We start from the raw sequence: 22,663 nt of genomic DNA, 5'->3' as shown, positions 1-22,663 counted from the left end.
CCCGAGGGAGGTGGCACACACTTTTAAATGACTGGATCTTTTGAGAACTCACTATGATGAAGACAGCACCAAGCCATGAGAGCTCTGTCCCCATAACCCAGTCACCTCCCTCCAGGACCCACCTCCAGCAACAGGGAGAACAATTTAACATGAGATTCGGGTGGAGACAAACTTCAAAACTGTATCACAGTCTAAGCCAACTAATACACATATCCATGCAATCCTGTAACACTCTCCTTTATATGGATGCTGTCTCCACCTGCATTGGCTCTTCATTGCCATTCACCTGGACTTCTGAAGGAGCCACGTAAATGGATACTTCTTTAAGCACTCCCCTCTGTGATCCAACCTACATAAGATTACCAGATTAAATTTCCTAATTATGCCATTCTTGAGTTTAAAACCTTCAGCAGTCCACTTTCACCTACAAAATTAAATACATTTAATTGAATAGCCTCCTCAGATTGCCATTCAAGGTAATTATTTACTATGTAGAGCCAACTTAGCTTTTCACTCAATGATTGCTCTTCTTGTGTGTCATAGCTATGTATTTTTCCAAACACATCCTGGGCTTTGATTCTTCTATTACTTTGTTTCTCTGGTGTCCTGTCCATTGTCTGAATTGGTCTCCTTCCTACTCCATCTCTACCTATCAAAATCTCTTCCCTCCTTCAAGGACTAACTCAAATGTGACTTCCTTTGTAAATCTTTATCTTCATAACAAGATTTTCCCCACTTTTGTTCTCCTTTTTGTCTCCCGAAAACTCTGTTAGTATTTCCTTGCGACGCTAGAAATATATGTATTTTTTTTTTGCATCATAACTTTTTGTCTTTTGGCTTTTTCACAACTTCCCCTATCCCACTAGATTCTAAGTGGACTCTTTAAATAACATTGGATCCCTAAAATACTAAATGATGCTAAAAAATTAAAACAAACAGCAACAACAACAAAAACCCTACTCAGCTGGGTATGGTGGCTTATGCCTGTAATCACAGCAATTTCAGACGTTGGATCACTTGAGCTCAGGAGTTTGAGACCAGCCTGGACAACATAGGGAAACTGTCTCTACAAAAAAAAAAAAAAAAAAAAAAAAAGAAAAATTAGTTGGGCGTGGTGGTTCATGCCCATAGTCCCAGCAACTCAGGAAGCTGAGGTGAGAGGATCACTGAGCCTGGGGAGGTCGAGACTGGAGTGAAGCATGATCATGCCAATGTACTCCAGCAGAGACAACAAAGTGAGACCCTGTCTCCATTAAAAAAAAAAAAAAGCCTACTATATATCTCAAAAATATGATAATCACAAGAATTATAAACAAAAAGCATTTCCATTTTTATTTTTATTTTTTTAAGATGGGGTTTCACCATGGTGGTCCGGCTAGTCTTGAACTCCCGACCTCAGGTGATCCACCCGCCTTGGCCTCCAAAGTGCTTGGATTACAGGCGTGAGCCACCACACCGGCCTCCATTTTTTTTTTTTTTTTTGAAAAATAGAATCTTTTAAATATCTTTTAACTGCAGTATTACCAATATTTGTTTCCGTAAGTTGTACCTCAAGTAGTAACTTTTCTATTGCTTAAGCAGTAACAATTTATATAATTTGAAAACTCAATCTAACTTTAACAAGGGAGAAGCATAAGAAATAGTTGTGAATTTTCAACTCACAATTAACCTTGATAATCCAATAGCTACAAGATGTCTGCTATTTTCATTTTGTATTCCTTGTGAGATATAATCAGGCATATTTTAGTTCGACATAGGCTTTATAATGTTATCTGACCATCACAATATGATTTATAATACGGAGCCCTGAAGTCCGCAAGGGTGAGGGAGGGCTAAGAAGAGCTTTAGCAATTAAATTAAGATGATTTGCTGATATTTCTCCTACCTTTTAGGTGAGGATAAAGAGAGAGGATGGAGAAGTGGTGCTTTTATTATGCTGATACATTAAGCTGCCTGGAAGCAGCTAAATCCTATTGAAAAGAATTTTATTTGTGTTTTGCTCAGGGCATCCTTTAGCAAAATACTACACAAAAGTCTTGACTTCTGTGTTTGAAATGGCAGATGTTCACAGTGAGGACTGAGCCTTAGGGCAACATCAGTCTTCACTATCCTGTTACTATTTGCTCAATAACTGGCTTGGTTGGAAAAAAAGAAAAAAGTTCCAAGGAGTTATTTACAAAGCAGCTGCTCCTGACACTGCAAATGAAAGTGCTCTCCTTAAGCAAAGCAAGCAAAAAAAAAAAAAAAAAAAAAAAAAAAAAAAAAAAAATAGAAGCTACAGGACAGCTTGAGTCCACCAGGTCACAAATGAATACCTCTCGGGCCTCGCGAGGTGGCTCACGCCTGTAATCCCAGCACTTTGGGAGGCCGAGGCAGGTGGATCACGAGGTCAAGAGATCGAGACCATCCTGGTCAACATGGTGAAACGCCATCTCTACTAAAAATACAAAAAATTAGCTGGGCATGGTGGTGTGTGCCTGTAATCCCAGCTACTCAGGAGGCTGAGGCAGGAGAATTGCCTGAACTCAGGAGGCGGAGGTTGCGGTGAGCTGAGATCGCGCCATTGCACTCCAGCCTGGGTAACAAGAGAGAAAACTCCATCTCAAAAAAAAAAAAAAAAAAAAAAAAAAAGAATACCTCTTTTCCCTCAGAACTGTGTTTCCAATATTTTTATATTATAAAAATTGTATATATTTAAGGTGTACAACATGACGTTTTGATGTTTCTATATATATATATATATATATATATACACACACACATACATACACACACACACACACATACATCCTGTGAATTGATTACTAGAGTGAAGCAAATTAACATGTCTGTCTCCTCACACAGTTACTTTTTTAAAAAGTAACCCCTGAAATCTATTTTTTAAGCAAATTTTCAGTATACTTTACAATATTATTAACTATGGTCGTGATGCTGTACATTAGACCTTTAGATTTAGTCATCCTATATAACTGTGACCTTATAGCCTTTGACCAACATGTCTTCATGCTACCAACCTCCTTACCTCCTGATAACCACCATTCTACTCTGCTTCTATGAGTTCAGCTTTTTAAGATTCCATATAAGTGAGATTGTACAGTAGTTTTCTTTCTGTGTCTGGATTATTTCACTTACCATAATGCCTTTCAGGTTTTTTCATTTTGTTGCAAATGGCAGGATCTCCCTTTTAAAGTCTTAATAATATTCCATTTTATATAGTATCTCACAATTTTTTTTTTTTCTGAGATGGAGTTTCCCTCTGTCACCAAGGCCAGAGTACAGTGGTGTGATCTCGGCTCACTGCAACCTCTGCCTTTTGGGTTCAAGCAATTGTCCTGCCTCAGCCTCCCGAGTAGCTGGGATTACAGGTGCCCGCCACCACGCCTGGGTAATTTTTTGTATTTTTAGTAGAGATGGTGTTTCACCATGTTGGGCAGGCTGATCTCGAACTCCTGACCTCAGGTGATCCACCCGCCTCAGCCTCCCAAATTGCTGGTGTTACAGGTGTTAGCCATCAAGCCTGGCCGTATCTCGCAATTTTTTAATCCATTCATCTGTTGATTGACACTGTTTGTTTTCATATTTTGGCTATTGTGAATAATGCTGCAATGAACACAGGAGTGCAGATATCTCTTCAAGATACCAACTTAATTTTCGTTGTGTCTTTTCCCTGCAGTGGGATTGCTGGATCAAATTGTAGTTTTCTGTTTAATTTCTTGAGGTACCTCCATAGCACTTGTACCAATTTACATTCCCATCGACAGTATACAGGAGTCCCTTGCCTTTTCCCCACATCCAACACTTTTTAAACAATCTTTTTAATGATAGCCATACTTGTTGAAACGCGAGCTCTGAATGAAGAGACCCTCTCAAAACAGGCTTTGTGTGAGCAACATGGCTGCTTATTCACCTTGGTGTGGGCAGGCTGAGTCTGAAAACAGAGTCAATGAAGGGTGGTGGGATAGGAGTCGGTTTTATAGGTTTGGGGTGGGCAGTGGAAACCTACAGAAGTTACAGCTTAGGGTGGTTTTCTGCAAGCTGGGAGGAGGTCGTAAGGGATGGAGTCATGAGGTTGACCCACAAAGTTGGTTACAAAGTCCACTGGCCTTATCAACTGGGGTGGGAATGAGGAACAATAGAGAATGTCTTAAAGTTAAGTAGGCACTGCAGGGGTTGATCATTTCTTCCCCTTTTCATGGTCTTCCAGTTATTTCAGATTTTCCAGGAACTCGTCTGGAGTGTCTGTGCAGGTCACAGAGGTTAACATGGCATCCGTAGGACCACCAGTCAGCCTAAAAGACCTTACAATACTAACAGGTGTGAGATAGGTATCTCATTGTGGTTTTGATTTTCGTTTCTCTGATAATTTCTGATATTAGCCACCTTTTCATAAACTTGTTAGCCATTGTTGTGTCTTCTTTGGAAAAATGTCTATTCAGATCCTTGGCTCATTTTTAAATCAGGTTGTTTTTATTTCTTTTCTTTTAGATACTGTCTCATTGTTTTCCTTACATATTTTTAATTTTTTTTTTTTTTTTTTTGAGACAGGGTCTCACTCTGTTGCCCAGGCTGGAGTTCGGTACACAGTCACGGTTCACTGCTGCCTCGACTTCCTGGGCTCAATCAATCCTGCCACCTCAGCCTCCTGGGTAGCTGGGACAACAAGCACACATCACAATGCCCAGCTATTTTTTTGTCATTCTTGATATAGATGACGTTTCTCCATGTTGCCCAGACTGGTCTTAAACTCCTGGACTCAAGCACTCCACCCTCTTGGCCTCCCAATGTGCTGGGATTACAGGCCTGAGCCCCCACACCCAGCCCTATATTTTGGATATTAACCCCTTGTCAGATATATGGCTTGCAAATATTTTCTCCCCTATTCCCTAGGTTACCTTTTTATTTTTTGATTGTTTCCTTTTTTGGACAGTTTGATGCCCCACCTGTTTATTTCTGCTTCTGATGCCTGAGCTCTTGGTGTCATATTCAAAAAATCATTGCCAAAGTCAATGTCAAGAAGTTTATTCCCTTTGCTTTCTTCTAGGAGTTTTATGGCTTCCGATCTTACATTTAAGCTTTCATTTAATTTTGAGTTGCTTTTGTGCATGGTGTAAGATAAAAGCCCATTTTCATTCTTTTACATGTAGTACTCAGTCTACCTAACATTATTTATTGAAGAGACTATCCTTTCAGTGGAAGTCATATAAGGCAAGGATGGGATTTTTATTTTCTTATTCTCACCAAAATGGGTATTTTCAACTGTTTCTTTAAATTTGACATAGAATTGGAAAAAATACAACAGTAAGCACCTTTATTCATTTAACAATATTTGTTGATATTTTGTGTGTGGAATACCTTGGGTTCAAGTAAAAAGTTCACATACCTACAATAGTATTGGCTAGGTGCAGAGGCTAAGGCCTATAATCCCAGCACTTTGGGAGGCTGAAGCAGGCAGATCACCTGAGGTTGGGTGTTCAAGAACAGCCTGACCAACATGATGAAATTCCATCGCCACTAAAAAAAAAAAAAAAAAAAATACAAAATTAGCTGTACATGGTGGTGCATGCCTGTAATCCCAGCAACTCGGGAGGCTGAGGCAAGAGAATCACTTGAACTCAGGAGGTGGAGGTTGTAGTGAGCTGAGATCATGCCACTGCACTCCAGCCTAAGTGACAGAGCAAGACCCTGTCTCAAAAAAGAAAAAAAGCAAGATTTTTTTTTGGAGATGGGGCTGGCAGTTGTGGGGAGGAGGAACATTGGAAGAATGACAAGTAAGTTGTAATGTCTTTCCAGATACATATGGAATACATAAAGAAGTCAAGTTCCTGTGTCATAAAACTAAAAAAAAAAAGAAAAAAAGAAAAACCACAAGTATCATTTTGTTTTTGCTATGAAAGTATATATTTGGGAGTGCATATACAAGAAATCCAGTATATTTTTAAGAATATTAAAGATATCAGGATGCTGATCTGTGTTAATGAGCAATTAGCAAGAAGTAGCTATAGTCAAATGATAAAGTGATGCCTAAAACTTGCAAGCAAACAAATGGGCAGTTTCATGTTTGACTTTTCCCAATTCCAGGCAACTAGTGAACCATGTTCTCTTTAGAGAGTTGTTAAGTGGCAATATCATCCTGGTAGTCATTGCTCAGTATGCATTTAGTGATTATAGAGCAGGTTTTTGTATGAGACACTGTGCAAGATCCTAGGATAACAGCATCACTTATTGTATATTGTAGCGAAATATGTGAAACGTAAAATATAACATTTCAACCATTTATAAGGGTTCAGTTTTGTGGCATTAAGTACATTCATGTTGCTGTGCAAGCTATCATTTTTTTTCCTAGTGAATATTTAGATCTAAATATTCTTTTTCAATGCCTCCTTTTTTCTTAGGGGATAGTGATTGATAATATGACTAAAATGAACATATATAAGGTGTATCCACTCTGTCTTTCATAGCTTAGCGTTCTTATGTACATTCTATTTTAGCCATCTCTTGCATACACAGTAGTGCATATGCAATCCAGCCACACATACACTGTCACTGAGTGTGTTGAATCAGTAACTGCCCTTCTTACTCTCTTTGCATTTTTTCTTCTTGTTTTAGAGACATATTTTTTCTTTTATTTTTTTCCTTTTCTCTCTTAGTATTTTTGTTTTAAATTTCTCATGCTTTGTTTTCTTTTACTTTTTTCCTTTTCTCTCTTAGCATTTTTGTTTTAAATTTCTCATGCTTTCTCTTTAAATTTGTGGAGCAAGACAAAAAAACAAACAAGAAACTACGTTTTAACAGGAATGTTCCAGATATTCCCAGTTTTTGATACCTGTAGCATCTCAGTAATTTTATTTTCAAGATGCCTCTAAGCCAAAAGATGTACCTCACGGTTTAATTTAATTAGCATAATATGTTTAAGTTCTAACAACGTAGAAGACTTTTGAAAAAATAATTCAAATAAATTGAAAGCAAATCTATTTTTATTTTATGCTTAGAAACCCACAATCACTTACTAATGGGATTTGTGCCTGTTGAATACTACCCAGCCCTCAAACCTTGGAGTCAAACTGGACATTGTCATTCTTATTTCCTTTAATTTTTTATGAAAAAAAAAAAAAGGTTTTTGGTCATTCTTATTTCACGTTGGTTTTCATGTAGTATTTGCTTTTATATTGCAAACGTCATGAAAAACCCAACTTTTCAAAGCTGTGAGCATCATTGAAAGGAAAGTAGCATGATCTAATATTGAAACCACAAGCCACTTTAATAGTTCTTGTGCTGCCTAGTAGATATTGCTGTGGATTTTTTGTTTTTGTTTTCATATATTGAAAACATTTTGGCCAGGCATGGTGGCTCATGCCTGTAATCCCATCACTTTGAGAGGCCAAGGTGGGTGGATCGCTTGAGTCCAGGAGTTTGAGACCAGCCTGGGCAACATGGCGAAACTCCATCTCTATAAAGAATACAAAAATTAGTCAGGTGTGGTGGTTCATGCCTGTAGTTTCAGCTACTACAGAGGCTTAGGTGGGGGACTGATTGAAACTGGGAGGTTGAGGCTGCAGTGAGCCATGACCACACTCCTGCACTCCAGACTGGGTGACAGAGTGAGATGCTGTCTCAAAAAAATAAAATAAAAAGAAAATATTTCACCATCCCCCTAAGAGTTTACAGTGGTGCCCTGGGCCAATTTGACAGTTAGGGAGCTGCTGGCTTTATAGCCAAAAAATAATATTTTTATCAAAGTAAAATAATATCAGGTGTTTGAAATCAAGATAGATATACTAAAGGCATTAATCTTAAATATCCTTCATAATTTCCTCAGATACTTAAAAAACAAATCTCCACAGATGTATCAACCTATCATTTTGTTAGGATTAAAAATCAACTATTAGGATTAAAAACTCTTAGGATTAAAAATCAAGTGTTTCATATTCAGTTGTATTTTCTGTGGTTAACTGGTATTTTCTTTGTATTATTTTACACTGTCCTTTTCAGTAAATAATTAGTTTTAGGCTAATTTTGTTTTTGGATTTAGCATAGGAGTCTAATAATGAAACATTTTGAACATGTAGAAGAAGAACATAATGCTGTTTTCTATCCAATTAACTCACAAACATACTTCTAGAACTTGCTTTTTAATTAGAAACTTTGCCATAGATGCTCCCTGTGGTGAGGTGAGTCTCACTCTTTTGTCATTCTCAAGTTTTGTTTACTGTCTGTCCAAAAGGCAGGCTGACATTTGGGACAGAATGTTTTTTGTTGTTGTTGTTGTTGTTTGTTTGTTTGTTTTTTGTTTGTCCCTGGTTTATCTTCTTTATACTTTCATTTGACAACATACTTTTATGCATATTTACTTCTCAGCATATTTTAGTGGCAAGGCTAAGGTGCAAGAGACCAATGGGAAGATTGATTGTTTACCACTAGAATGGTACTATTTGACCTTTGCTACCTTTAGCAAAGGTTTAGACTGATTGTTGACCCGGGACTAAAAATCTACAGACTCTCTGTGCATATTAAATCATATTAAAGCCTTGCATCAGTCTGTACAGACTGTTCTAACAAACATATAAGAACAGAAATAAATTTATCACAGTTCTGAAAGCAGAGAAGTTCAAGATCAAGAAAGCAGCAGATTGTTTTTGCTGAGGTCCTGCTCCATGTTTTTTCCTTCATCTTCATATGGCAGAAGGTGTGAGAGTGCTCCCTGTGATCTCCCATGTAAAGGCATAGTCATACTTTTTATATTTCTGGGATCTCTTTTATAGGGGCGCTAATCACCTTCCAAAGGCCCCACCTCCAAATATCATCACATTGAGGGGTTAGGATCTCAACATATGAATTTGGGGTGGAGGGGACATAAGCATTCAGTCTATGGCAGGATCAAAATGCACAAGTTTTATTATTTTTGATTAAACATCTCAAGAGCAATGGTAGTATTTTAGGAGCAGAATGTGTTAAAAATTATTTTTGGTTGGTTGTTTTAGAATATAAGCATAGGACTTCTACTTTAAATAAGTATAAAAGAAAAATAGGACCTAATTTTGGCATTTAATATTTTTTAAAATAAAGTATAGAACATATTTTTAAGTTTAAAGTTTTATTATGTGTAACCCTCGTACATTGTAAATGGATATGTTTCAGTCAATGCATTTTATGGAATGAGGAACAAGTCACTTCTGACTTTATCTTCCTCCTTAGTGAAAGAAAAGGCCAGATTGTTCAACTGATTTAACTTACTGTATATTTTTCTCTTCTTCTTTTAGATTTTATTGATCTAATCCAAAGTATCTTATAACTTCTGGCTGGAATTAAGGTCAGTACTGTATTTGTGTCAATAATGAATAAACTGAAATAAAATAAAGGCATTGTGGGTTTTTAGATAGCTGGATCAGAAATATGCTTGCAATGTGTGGTAAAAGCTAAAATTTAGGAAAAACTGGATATATTTCAGAGTTGATCTACTAGCAAACATGGCTCCCTGAGCAGTGTTTGTTTTTCTAATTAGTATAATTTATTTGGTTATTGAATGCTGAATTTATTTCATCTTACTAGCTGAGTTTTGATTAATGAAAAAATCCAACTCAAATTCACTCATTTAATTTACAGAAATATTAAAATAATTACTTATTGGAAAGCTGGTTAACATGTCCAAGGATGATCAGCTGTCTGAATTTGCAGGAAAACATTTTGAATTCCACAATTATATACCCACAGAGAATACATTTCCTAAAGAGGGCAGAGTTGAAAACGTACTTCTCAATAAAATATTTCAGTTAGCTGAGTGTCATTCCTTTTGTTCTGTGCTTTCATTAATTTGCTTTTTTTTTTTGAGACTCGAAACTAGCTTAACTAACTGAGTTTAAAGTAATAACAGAACCTCAGAAGGCCTTCACAGCAATAAATTTGGGATATTATTTATGCCTTCTATAATTTTTTTGAACATGTATTCAGATTTTTTTTTAAAAAAGGCAACTAAACACTGAATGAAATGAAGACTTTTATAGCTTATGAAAGAACAACATGCCAGGTGTGACTAAACTTTTTGTATAGACTTTTGGTTAATAATTAACATAAAGGAAAACATTGGCTTTTCATGTTCCCTTACACTAATCAGGAATTTTCCATTGAAGGCCCATATTTAACCCTTCAGATTGCAGTGTCTGTCATATAATAGGCACTCTGTAAATATGTACCTTTTCTGGCCCCAATTCTGACCTCACTTTCCTACAACCAAATACACATAAACACACAAACACAGGCAGACCCCCCACACACACACACACACACTCTCTCTCTTTCTCTCTCTCTCAGATAAAAAAACTCCTATTATTTCTCTTTTCAAACTGTGCTTTTCTGTCTTTGATGTCTGTATAGAATGAGGCAAATAGATTAAAATCATGCCTATAGATAACTGGCAACTTAATAGAGAAAAAAGGTGAAATGTCTGCAAGTGTGATTTAAAGTCTACTTATAAACTGTATTATTTTATTAGGTGTTTTTATGTAGTTCAAGGTCAAATTTATTGAAGTCTCTCTTTTTTATTCATTCCTTAGTGTATACTATGGACATTTGTGAACATTTAAATATGTAATTTTTTTAAAGACGTTTTGAACTTTTTGTTCTATCCCATCCACCTACAAACGAAAATTACAAGTAGAATGAGATTTTTATAAAGTATACATCAATGAATTAGTAATATTTTCAATGCACAGAGTTAAGTTTTAATTATAAATCTGTATTACAGGTAAACCTTACCTTTTTCTTTTTAAATAAGAAGTAAACTCTTCCCTTTCTGATTTTTATTTTATAGTTGATATGGTAAACGTGGCAATTTCCAATCTCATCTTACTCTGATCACTTTCCAGAAAGAAAGAAAACTGAAAAGAAAAGATTTTTGTTAGATTATAAAAAAAAAAAAATAACTGACAGTAATACAGAAACATTTTTCATAATCTGATCCCCTAACTATCTTCCACTTGGAGATTTCTGTTGTGGGAATATTGAGTTTATTTGGTCAAGATGACTTGCCTATTTTTGAATAAATATACCAGTGAAAATAAAGTGTACATAAAAATGGAAACATGTTTAAACCTCTCTTATTACCAGGTCTTCCCACTTGGATATGTGTGGTTTAGTATAATTAGTATGGTTTTCCCTTCTATCTAGAAATGAAAATAACATTAAATTACATTTGGTGAATCAGTTATCTAAATCACATTTTATAAAAGTGGCTAGATGTAGTCTCTTAAAAATATATTAAATCACCAGAAATAGCCAAGTTATCAAAACAGAATATATGTAATGGAAATTACCATTCTTTTTTCAACTGTAACTAAGTTCTTTTGGTTTAAGATAAAAGAGTTTCCCTCCCATAAAAAAAGTGTGTTTTTCTGTTAAAATATTAGCTGAGCAAAGTAACTAGTGTTTCCAGATAAAATCAAGCTAACAAAAGGGGTACATAAAACAGGACATCAGAAATGCCATTGCAATATTTTATCAGTTCTGTGATACATGTAATTTTACATTAAATTATGTAAAGTTAAGTGATTCTATATTTAAATTGATGGGATTTTTTTTCTTGGTCGTAAATGAGGTGTATCTTGTGGTGAACAGTATCTTAGATTTTATAAAACACAGTATTACTAAATTTAGACTGAAAACATGTTTTAGGCTCCTAAAGTTATTCCCGCTGCCCCCCCCCCCCCACCTCCCCCAACACGCAAAAGTCAGAATGAAGTCCAGAAACAAGGAAGGTAACTTTGGCACTGATTCTTAGCAACATTTTAGACCACACTTTTTGCCTTTTTAAAAAAAACATGTATTGGTTTTTCTGACCAACTTCTTTACCGTTATTATTAATACTGCTCCCAGTATTTTGGTGTATTTTCCTCCAGCTTTTGTTGTGGTTTGTTTTCACAAACGTGAAGTTAAATTTTCTATTCTATATATTCCAGTTACTTGAAAAGGTGATTTTTAATGACTCTGTGATATACTATCCTATGGATATTTCATAATTTATTTCACCATTTACCCACCATTGTTAAACATTCAGATTGTTTTTAATATCTCACTATTTTAAATAGCACTGCAATACATAGCCTACTCAAATGTTTGTCACTGCTGACATTGTACTTAGCATCGATTTGTAGACGTAGGATTATGTAGTGTAAAGAAATAAGTATATTTGATGTGACTAACATGTACCTTGTGAGTGTTCCCCAAAATTATAGTACCAATATGCACTTCACTGGTAGCAGAGGCAGTCTGAGTTCTGCAATATCCATGCCGATGTTGGAACTAGGACTTTAAAAATTTCTCTCAGTTCGATAAGCAAAGATGATTTCTCAATTAGAGGGTATAAAATAGGAAACAGATGCCTTTATAAAAAGGCATATTCATGGGTCATTAAAAATATCAATCTAAATAGCATACCTTGTTTTTTAGATAGAATTACTAAGTAATGTTAATTTCGTTGGCTCTGCCACTCTCGTCTTGGGAAGGCTGTTTGATCTTATGCTGTTGAAGACAGAATCAGAAGCTAAATTATTTTCATTCTTATAAAGGTAGATGGTCATGTTAACTATATTAATTACAGTTTTCTTGAGAGAGGTTGGGGACCTTGAGGAATGGGACAAGGGAGACTTTCTTTAATAGAGTTTTCAAGTTTACTTACAGTGGAGATACTACTCAACAAGTCACATGAAGTGCAGTAGCTCTTCTGGAAGTGTTTGGAATGCTATGAGCAGAAAATAGCTAAGATTATTCTACAAAGCAAAAGCGAAATGTTATATTGCGTGCTAGCTAGTGCTTAGATATTTTATAAATTTCTCTCCTCAAAAATTTAAAAATACATAGAGTACTTTTCTAGATTGATACTGTCTTTTAGTCTCATTTTACAAAATCAAAAGTTAAAAAGAAAATATTGTATATAACAGGTTGCTATTTTGTATCGGTTTCTTCTTCATCCTGTAAACTAACCCTTTATCCTTCCTCTAATGCAGTCAGTACTTGGCATACATAGTCCATGAAGACCCTACCTTCAACCACATCCTATCTTGCTCCCAAAGAGAAATCATGTTCTGCAGACTGACACCTAGTACTAAAGACACATTGCTTAACACAAGGCTGTCAGTGCTATAAGACTTCCCCTGTCTTTGCAATGGCACTTGACTTCTATTAAAGTGTTCTGGTGGTATTTGTTGAAGCATCCAGGTTTGAAATTAGATGAATTCATGCTTTCTTGGTGCTTAGAATTCTTAATGAGATGATTTCCTATGCTTTTGTTTGTTTGTTTGTTTGTTTTGTTGTTTGTTTTTTTAAGAGATGGAGTCTCCCTCTGTCATCCAGGTTGGAGTATAGTGACATAATCATAGCTTACTGCAACCTCAAACTCCTGGGCTCAAGTGGTACTCTCATCTCAGCCTCCTGAGTAGCCTAGGACTAAAGGTGTGAGCCACCATGCCTGGCTATATTTTTTATTTATTTGTAGAGACTGAGTCTCACTCTGTTGCCCAGGCTGGTCTGAAATTCATGGCTTAAAGCAATCCTCTTGCTTCAGCCTCTAAAAGTGCTGGGATTACAGGTATGAGTCACTGTGCCTGGTCAATTGCCTATGATTGAATCATTAATATTTATCTAAAATTATTTCTCAAAGCCCTGATTTTGATACCACGCTCCAGAACAGTATGGATGCTGTGCTTCCTTTTTACCTGGATCTGGTCCTTCCTCCTGATTCTAATCTGTTCCTCTGGCTTAACCTCTGATGCCCTGTATGCTTCTAGATTGCTAAACTGCTTGCAGTGTTCTGTAAAATGGAAGCAAAAATAACTTCTACTTCATTTCAAGACTGAATGAGATATTATTGCCAATCTTAAAAATAGTAGCTTTTAATCTACTTTTAAGTCCTCTATCAAAATATGCTAATTATTTTGATTATTACATATTTTATACTTGTATCAAAACACCACATTGTATCTGATAAATATATACAATTAAAATAAACAGATAAATTACATTTTGATGCAAAAAAGACTCTTAGAACAGTGTCTGGCATATGGTGATTGCTAAATAAATGGGAGTGTTTGCTCCATTGAGCCTTAAAACAAACAAACAAATGCTCTATTAAAGTCTTTTTTTTCTAGATTTTTACATATGTAATAAATTCTGATGCTTCTCTTAAAACAGAAAATAAAATTAATGAGGATCTTTAACTTATTGTTATAAAAGCTTCAAAATATATAAATGAAAGAAGCCAGAAGTTATATATATATATATTTTTAAATGTTTCTTTTATAGAGATAGTGCCTGTTGCCCAGGCTGGAACAGAGTGGTACAATCATAGCTTACTATAATCTCAAACTTCTGAGCTCAAGTGAGTCTCCTGCCTCAGCCTCCTGAATAGCTAGGACTATGATAGCATGCACCAGCACACCCAGCTAATCATTTCTTTTATGCTTTCTATAGAGACAGGGTCTCTCTGTGTTGCTCAGGCTGGTCTTGATCTGACATGAAGTGATCCTCCTGCCTTGGCTTCCCAAAGTGATGGGATTACAGGGGTGAGACACTGCACCCAACCCAATATGTGTAATTTTATACTGTATTTTACACTGGCCAGAAAGTAACTTCTCTATGCTCCACTGAGAAGTAGTATATCTTTCATTAGAGATGCTGTTAACTAACTAAGCAGCATATTGCACAGTTAAGCTGACTTGCACTTAAAGAAAATAACAATGTAGAAAATGCTAATATTCTATTGAAATAGAAAGTGGGGAGAGGAGGATTTTTTTTTTTTTTTTTTTTTTTTAGATGGAGTTTTGCTCTTTTTGCCCAGGGCAGAGTACAATGGCAAAATCTCGGCACACCGAAACCTCTGCCTCCTGGGTTCAAGCAATTCTCCTGCCTCAGCTGCCCAAGTAGCTGGGATTACAGGCATGTGCCACTATGCCTGGCTGGCCAGGATGGTCTCAATCTCTTGACCTCTTGATCTACCCGCCTCGGCCTCCCAAAGTGCTGGGATTACAGGCATGAGCCACCGCGCCTGGCCTAGGAGGATGTTCTTAATGTCTAACCATTAAGCTTCAGTGCTTTGAGCTTTTCAGAATCAAGACAAACTTTTGATTAGCATCTTGGTCAACTTCCAGTACCTTCTCAGGAAGATGCTGTATTTCTCTTCCAACTTGCTTCATGTTGCTTCACACATTTCTTAGAGACTTGTTATATTTCATGTTAGGGTTATATCTGGATATGTCCGTTCTACATTAGCAGACCAAAGGCTTTTTGAGGAGAAACTGGGACGTTTACCCTTATGAGTGGTATCTCAATAGGGCCTTGGAGGAAATGGACACTTAGGAAATTCTTATATAATGAGTTATAAAGATGTGAACAAAAATAAACAATTGTATTACATACGAAGGCTATAGAGCTACATATACGTGCATATATTCATGTATGTTATAATAATCATTCATCACTATATCCTCTCGATAATGAAAAAAATTGAGCAAAAAAGGGAGGACTTTAAATAATAATCACCTCAAAGACATTTGAAGCAGCAATAATTATTAGGTTTAATTTGGGAAATTTAGAAAACTAACAGTATGAAAAAGGTGATTATTTTATCATTTTATTCTATTCCCACATTTAGTGTAGTATAATAATATATTTGTATTAAAAAACATATTCAGGATTCTAATGATTAGATTTACATGTGTTACAAAGTGTTTTCGACATTCTGCAAAGATTTATATAATGCCCAATTATTTGTTTATCCCTTTAAGGAGAAATATAAATCTGCCAAAATCACATTTCAAACTGGAAAGACCATTTAATCCTTAGAATAATTTAATTTCTCTTGTGCAGCTTTCTGAAATTTGATGCATCATAAATATGTATTTTCTTCTTTTAATAGAACGTAATCCTTTCCTGTCAAAAACATTACTAGCAAAGAATTAGCTCATGACATGACTTAGAACACAAGAGGTCGGGAGGAGATTGAAGTGAGGGTGGCAGACAAACTTGCTATCCCTCCTCATTTTTTTTTTGTATGATCTAATGAAGAATCTTGGGGATATGTACTTCCAGAATTGCTTTTATTTTCACAGCCTTGACGTACTGAGGAAATAGGCATGTTGATGCCATGAAAGATGAATATGAAAATACCACCCACTGGAAGAATCTTAAAGAACAAGTATTGGATCTGTGGTGGTTTTTTTCCTTGCCATGTGGGAAAAGAATGCTGTAGCTCATTCTTTATTTTTTAACTAAATGTCGTATCAAATGGCTGCAAAAGACAGCCAATGGCTATGTTTTCATACAAACCCCATGCTTATGAAATCAATCCTTGGATTTAATTCACTGACCAGCTAATCTTTATTCTTTTCCTAAATTCATGTCAAAAAAAGAATCGGTCCAAAGAATAACACAGCTGATCTCTTTCTAGCCCATTTATGTTGTTAAAGAGTATTATAGCTTAAATATAGGCCTTATATCTTATTAGAGTAGTTTGGAGGATTTAAAAAACAAAATAAATAAATTTCTTTATTCTGTAGGAAATTATTTATATTCTACTTACTGCAGAGTAAGAATTTTATAGTAGCAAAAGGGATAGACTTTCTTGTTCCTCTATAAATGAACATGAGACTTGCTAAGCTTTATCATTCATCTGAGAATAGAAAATTTAATAGAAAAATTTAATTTTCTATTCTCAGATGAATGATAAAGCTTAACAAGTCTCATGTTGATTAATTAAAATCCATTGTATATTAGAAAAAGGAATATGGCATATAATACACATATGTGATAGATAGATAAATGGATATGCATGCTGATTTCAGATAGTTTTACCAATGCACAATACAAGGGCTTTACTTTTAGGCATGGCTTCTGAGTCATTCCTGTTGAAGAGGGTAAAATTGTGTGCCTTTTCTGAGCTAATCTTTCTCAGTTATTTACTAATATAAAATGTTAGTTGAAAAATCACTTGCTGTAACAAACCAGCATAGACTGAATTTCATTCCGTATTATTCAGTGTCTTATGGTTATCAACTTTGGGTTACTTTAGAGTCTTCATTTTCTTTCTTTTGACCATTTCAAATTTAATTAGTGAAGAGATGAATAAAGAAAAAACACTGAATGCATTACAAGTCTACATCTATATCTATCTTCTTCCTTTCTCATTTATCTAAAGTTTTATGCATGTCAAAATTTGTAGTTCAAAACTATAGCAAGTGATCACTTAGTACATTCCTTTTTGAATATTAATAGGTGTATTAGACCATTTTCACACTGCTATAAAGAACTTCCCTGAAAATGGGTAATTTATAAGGAAAAGAGGTTTAACTTGACTCACAGTTCCTCATGGCTGGAGAGACCTCAAGAAACACAATCATGGTGCAAGGGGCAGCCAACACTTTCTTCACCTTCTTCACAAGGTGGCAGGAGGGAGTATGTGTGAAGACAAGGAAGTGCCACACTTTAAAACCATCAGCTCTTGTGAGTACTCACTCACGAAAACATCATGGGAGAAACCATGCCCATGATTCAATCACCTCCTACCTGGTCCCTCCCCTAATATGTGGGGATTACAATTTGAGGTAAGATTTGGGTGGGGACACAGAGGCAAACCATATCAGTAGGTATTTGGAACTTTAAGTACTATTGACTTCATTTTATGAATCGAGAAACTTAGTCATTAAACCAGACACAATTTTTAATTTTTATTTATTTATTTAGAGACAGAGTCTTACTCTGTCACCCAGGCTAAAGTACAGAAATATGATCACGACTCACTGCAGCCTTGACCTACCCAGCTCAAGCGATCCTTCCAGCCTTAGACTCCTGAGTAGCTGGGGCCACAAGTGCACACCACAATGCCAAACTAAACTTTCTTTCTTTTATTTTTTGCAGAGATGGGGGATCACTATATTGCCTAGGCTAGTCTCTAGCTCAGGCTCAAGCAATCCTCCTGCCTCAGCCTCTCAAAGTGCTGAGATTACAGGCACAAACTGCTGCACCTGGTCCAGATAGAATTTTTATAAACAGAGTATTTAAAGTATGTTAGTTCTTAGAAATACAGAAAATTATTTTATGGATTACCAATAAGTAGTAAAGTACACATTTACCCAAATGTAACTACTTGCCTGTGAAATATATCATTTAGTGATGGCTTAAACTATAAGATACTGATCTTCAGAAAGATAAAGAGAGTGGGCTTGATATATCATTTGCTTAAAGATGCTTCACCTATAGAATGAAAATACTTTTTCCACCTTTTTCTCAAAACTATTGCCTTCTGTTAGTGTCCTGCCAGAAGTAGCTCTCTGATACAATACTAAGGTGCAAATATAAGCTGGTCTGCTTTTAAAAAACAGCTATGATGGCATCTTTAAGGGGTTTTAAGTCAGCCATAGGAGTATCAGACCAATAGAGGAGAATAAATTAAACAACAGGAATAATAAAAGGGAAGGGGTAATGAACTTACTGAAAATAAAGGTATAAGAATTTCCTCCTTTAAAATTTGTTTAAATTTTGGTAACATGGGGTAAAAATGAGTCAGTGAGGAGGATGTTTAACTTGACAGTCAACTTCATAGTTGCAAACCATTTCAAATTTCACTTTAACTTTTCATTATCCCTTAGAAACTGTAAGGACTAATTTAGACCATCTGGCCACACTATCACAGAGGGAGGACTTGCACATTTAGGGTGCCCCTTGGGGTTTCCTACATATTTGGAAATTAAAATGTAAACTACTATTGTAGTAGGTTAGAGGGGTGTACTGGCAGATACTTAATTTCCTTAGGTGAAATTAATGCTCAGAGAGAAATTGTACTTAACATATTCAGGCTAGGCTATTATATAGGCACTTCAGTGGAGTGAAATTACCTTTTCTTCTATTTCATATAAGTGTACAACATAAAAATTACATAATCTTCCATGTCAATAATTACTAAACTTACCTTAAAATATTGTATGCCACTGAATGATTATGCATATACTGGAAATATATACCCCACAGAGTATTTACCATGTTTCTCTATCAAACATCATCCTCCGTCTTCCACCATGTCTGGAACTGCTGTGTTCCTCTTTCATTGTAGGGACTAAATAGATATTCATTAATTTTTTGATTTTCTTATATTTAGATAGGTTTCGTAAATTTTCTTTTTGGTGATCACTGAAGTTCTCAAAGACAGAGTAGCAAATTTTAACTTTGTGCTTAGAAAATAGGTATACTCTTCACCTTTACATAAATATAAAGAGGATGCAAATGTCAAGTACTTCATTGATTAACAAGAAAACTTTTAGAAATATAATGTGGTTTGTCACCACAATGTGTAGCATAATGCCAGCAGATGGCATAAAAAGTGTTTAAAATGTGATGTGATTTGGTTTTGCTTTTGGAAAGTTTTCTCAAGTAAATGGTTTCTCTTTGGATTGAGCCATAGTATCTTTTTTATTTCCATGTCATGGATTGCTTAGAGAAAGTTTTTACAAGTCTGTTATTTATCTTGTAAAGCCCACATAATTGTAGTTTTTGAAACATATCTCTTTATTTCATCATTTCAACACAGCCATAAATGGTATCCCACGTAGATATTCAATAATGTACCATTTATTAGGACATAGGAGTTCAAGTCTTCAGCTAATATGGCCCCATGTGGAAATACACCACTTTACGGAGTGGAAGGGCAAAGGAAGTCGGTAGGGGGAAGAAGTATGCTCAAGAAATAGAAAAGTATCTATAAAGAAATCCTATCCATGAGGTGAATGATAGCCAAAAGGATTTCTTTTTTAATAAAATAAAAAATAAAAAGTTAAACAGCCTAGATGATAACATATTTTTATCCAAAGTCCAGACTTTGGAAAGCCAAATTACATTATTTCGTCTCATTTTTATAGGGGAAAGAGAATTTGTACACCATATATTTCTAAATCATGGTTTGCTCTCTGTACTCTCAGAATTAAGTCTTTGCATATGTGAAGTAAACCTCCATGAGAAGATGCAGTTCCAATACAAGAGTGGTTATTAATAAAAGAAGTAGTGAGGATCCAGTGGTAGTTCATTTGAGAGCAAGATTCTGTGAATGCTTTAAATGTGTTAACAGTGGTTGCTTTGCTCTGCAATAGCTTACAGTCAAGAGAGGAGAAAACTAATGCATATAAATAGCAACCAATACATGATGATACAATCAAATACTAAGTACAGATATAACTTTGTAGAGTGATCCAGAGAAGATATAATTCACTGTGATTTTGAAGGACCAAATTTTTTAAAAGTAATTTTCTGCTGGGTTTATCAGTAAATAGAATTTAAATAGCCACAAAAGAGAGTTAGAGGTACAGAAAGAAGAACATTTCTTGAAAGGCTCTGTGGAAACCAAAGCACACATATGGGAATTAGGACTCGGAAGTTGAGAAACCTGAACAGAGGGTACAGGACAGGTTTACTCTGGACCTATATTCTGCCTCTTCTTTCCTTCCTTCTTGCTCAGTCTTCCACTCTTTTTCCCTACAAATATCTGTTGAATTACTTCTATGTGTATCTGTTCTTTAACTGTGAGCATAAACCCAACTCATCATGAGATTTTTTTTATTCTGTCTTCATGCACGCAGAATAGTTACATACATATATACTGTTGTGAATGTCTGTTTCAAAAGCTTCCTTTAATGAAGGTATAATTTTATGGTAGGTTTTATGAAACTAAAAAAATAAACATTGATATCTCAACACATGGGAACTAGATGTTCCAACTAACCCTCTCAATGTCTGTAATTATTTTATTTTGGCACTAATATTACCAAGCTTGCTTATAATTAAAGATAAATGAAATTGTAAAATTAACTACTTTATCTCTTTATTTAAATTTCAGATGATTTTACTATTTATGTCCTAGGTTAAATATCTAAAAGGGCTCTACTACAGGGAGACAGATTAATTAAAATCAAAATTGTTGAGGGAATATAATTAAAAACAAAATCTTATCTCAACCCAGAAATGCCCTCCACCAAAGTAATAGAAAAAGAAAACACTTTTATGATTAAGCATTAAACCAGAATGTGACGAACATTACAGGCAATCCACTAAGAGGTGGTAAAGACCAAAAAAAACCTCACTGTTTTATATTACCAAGTAGATGTAGCCAAGAGTGGGGTTATACACCCGATTTTAAGATAAGCAATAACCAGTCCTCAAGTAAAAGGACGTGACAGCGCCATCCTAAATTCAACAGGTAACTGGATCATTTGTGTTAGCTAATTGATCATCTAACACAGGTGATCATCTGTGTTAGCTAATTGGCTTGCTCCAAAGAGAAACAAATTTCTTATACCTTTCCTTGGAGCAAGGATAACACTGAAATTAGGCTCCTACCCTCCCATAGGAATTGGGAGATTAGGGAGCTGTCTCCCTTGATGTTTGCGTTTCAAAAAGGTAGCTCCAAGGTCCTTGAGAAAACATTCCTGAGTTGTGAGGCTAATAGGAGGCTTAGTTAACCATCATTAAGATTTACATAAATTTGCAAAGGACAAGGAAAGAAATGCTAAAAGAAAAGGGAGAGTAGAAAGCAGTCTCTATCTATCCTTGTTTTCAGCAGAGATTCACACCTCTTAATTTTCAAGTTTGTATTTGTCTTTACAGACTAAAATGAATGAAATAATTTCTTTTTAAGAAAGTAGTCAACGGATATTTTGGTATTTTTTTTTCTGAGTATAATGTCAATATGTTCTAAAAGAAAGAAAAAATAGGCTTAAAATGGAGAGATTTAAGCAAAATGATCACTACTCCCTTCGCACTCATAGTAACCTGATTGCTGGGTAAATTATTGGGAGAAATACTGCTCATATTTGGCTTTTTCACGGGAAGGCAGACCTTGTGGAGAGCACAATGGATCATATAAAAAGGTCTTAAATTTCTACTTGAAATGTGTTTGAGACTGGACATTCACAGCTTTCTGGTGCATTTAACTTAAACTCTGCTCAACTGCAAGATCGCCAGTGCTCATTCAAATGCTAATGTAGGCCATCTGCCCCCCCAACCCCCACCCTTTTTTAATAGCAGGAACAAGCTGAAGGTCATGTGACCCTAATTACTGCAATTATGAGATTTCTGGGAGTAATCACTTAGGTTGCACCCAGAGTGAGCATCTGCTGGTGATAAATAGATCAGGAGATTACTAAAGACAGGCTTCCCTCTAAAGACATCCAGTGATTAATTTCTTGATACATATACATATGCGCAGTTAAAATCCATATGCTCTAATTAAAGCATTATTTTTCCCCACCCTTTTTCCTAAAATGCCTCTTTTAAATTTGGTAGGAACAGCATAAAAGGCTTATTTTTGTGTGTGCAAATATAATTAGAATTCTAAAGAGGGACCTGGGGAAGATATTCTAATAATGACTAATAGTGAAGAAGCAGCCTTCACCTACATAAATTTTAGTTCTCTGGGCAAGGAGAAAAGAATGTCACAAGGGCTTAATCTTTCCAGCAGAAGTATTAATATTTTGTTTTGTTTTATTTTTATTAATTTTGAGATGAAGACCTGATTTCCAATGATAAGGGTATGTGTTTAAGGAAAGATTTTCAGGCCACTTAAGACGTTCTGAGGCCCATTCCTTAGTGAGATGAATTATTTTCCGTTTTATAAGGCCATTTGCTTATTAAAAGGTGG

The 22,663-nt window shown here is 35.4% G+C and overlaps 1 protein-coding gene across 5 annotated transcripts in view; it reads left to right on the top strand.

Moving 5' to 3' along the window:
- MAP2 (microtubule associated protein 2) overlaps positions 1-22,663 on the top strand; it is a 299,602-nt gene that overhangs the window by 71,505 nt on the left and 205,434 nt on the right. For 3 of the 5 annotated variants that reach the window (XM_074399101.1, XM_010336378.3, XM_074399098.1), the window contains one exon: positions 9,258-9,307. The exons of the other annotated variants lie outside the window; for them this stretch is intronic. The gene's annotated coding sequence lies outside the window, so the exon portion shown is untranslated. The remainder of the gene's footprint in view (positions 1-9,257; positions 9,308-22,663) is intronic. 5 annotated transcript variants of the gene reach the window in all.

This window comes from Saimiri boliviensis, chromosome 5 (assembly GCF_048565385.1).
Source record: "Saimiri boliviensis isolate mSaiBol1 chromosome 5, mSaiBol1.pri, whole genome shotgun sequence".
In the NCBI taxonomy this organism is placed as follows: domain Eukaryota; kingdom Metazoa; phylum Chordata; class Mammalia; order Primates; family Cebidae; genus Saimiri; species Saimiri boliviensis.
The sequence above is the reverse complement of the archived record's forward strand: the minus strand, read 5'-3'. Positions and strand labels throughout refer to the sequence as shown.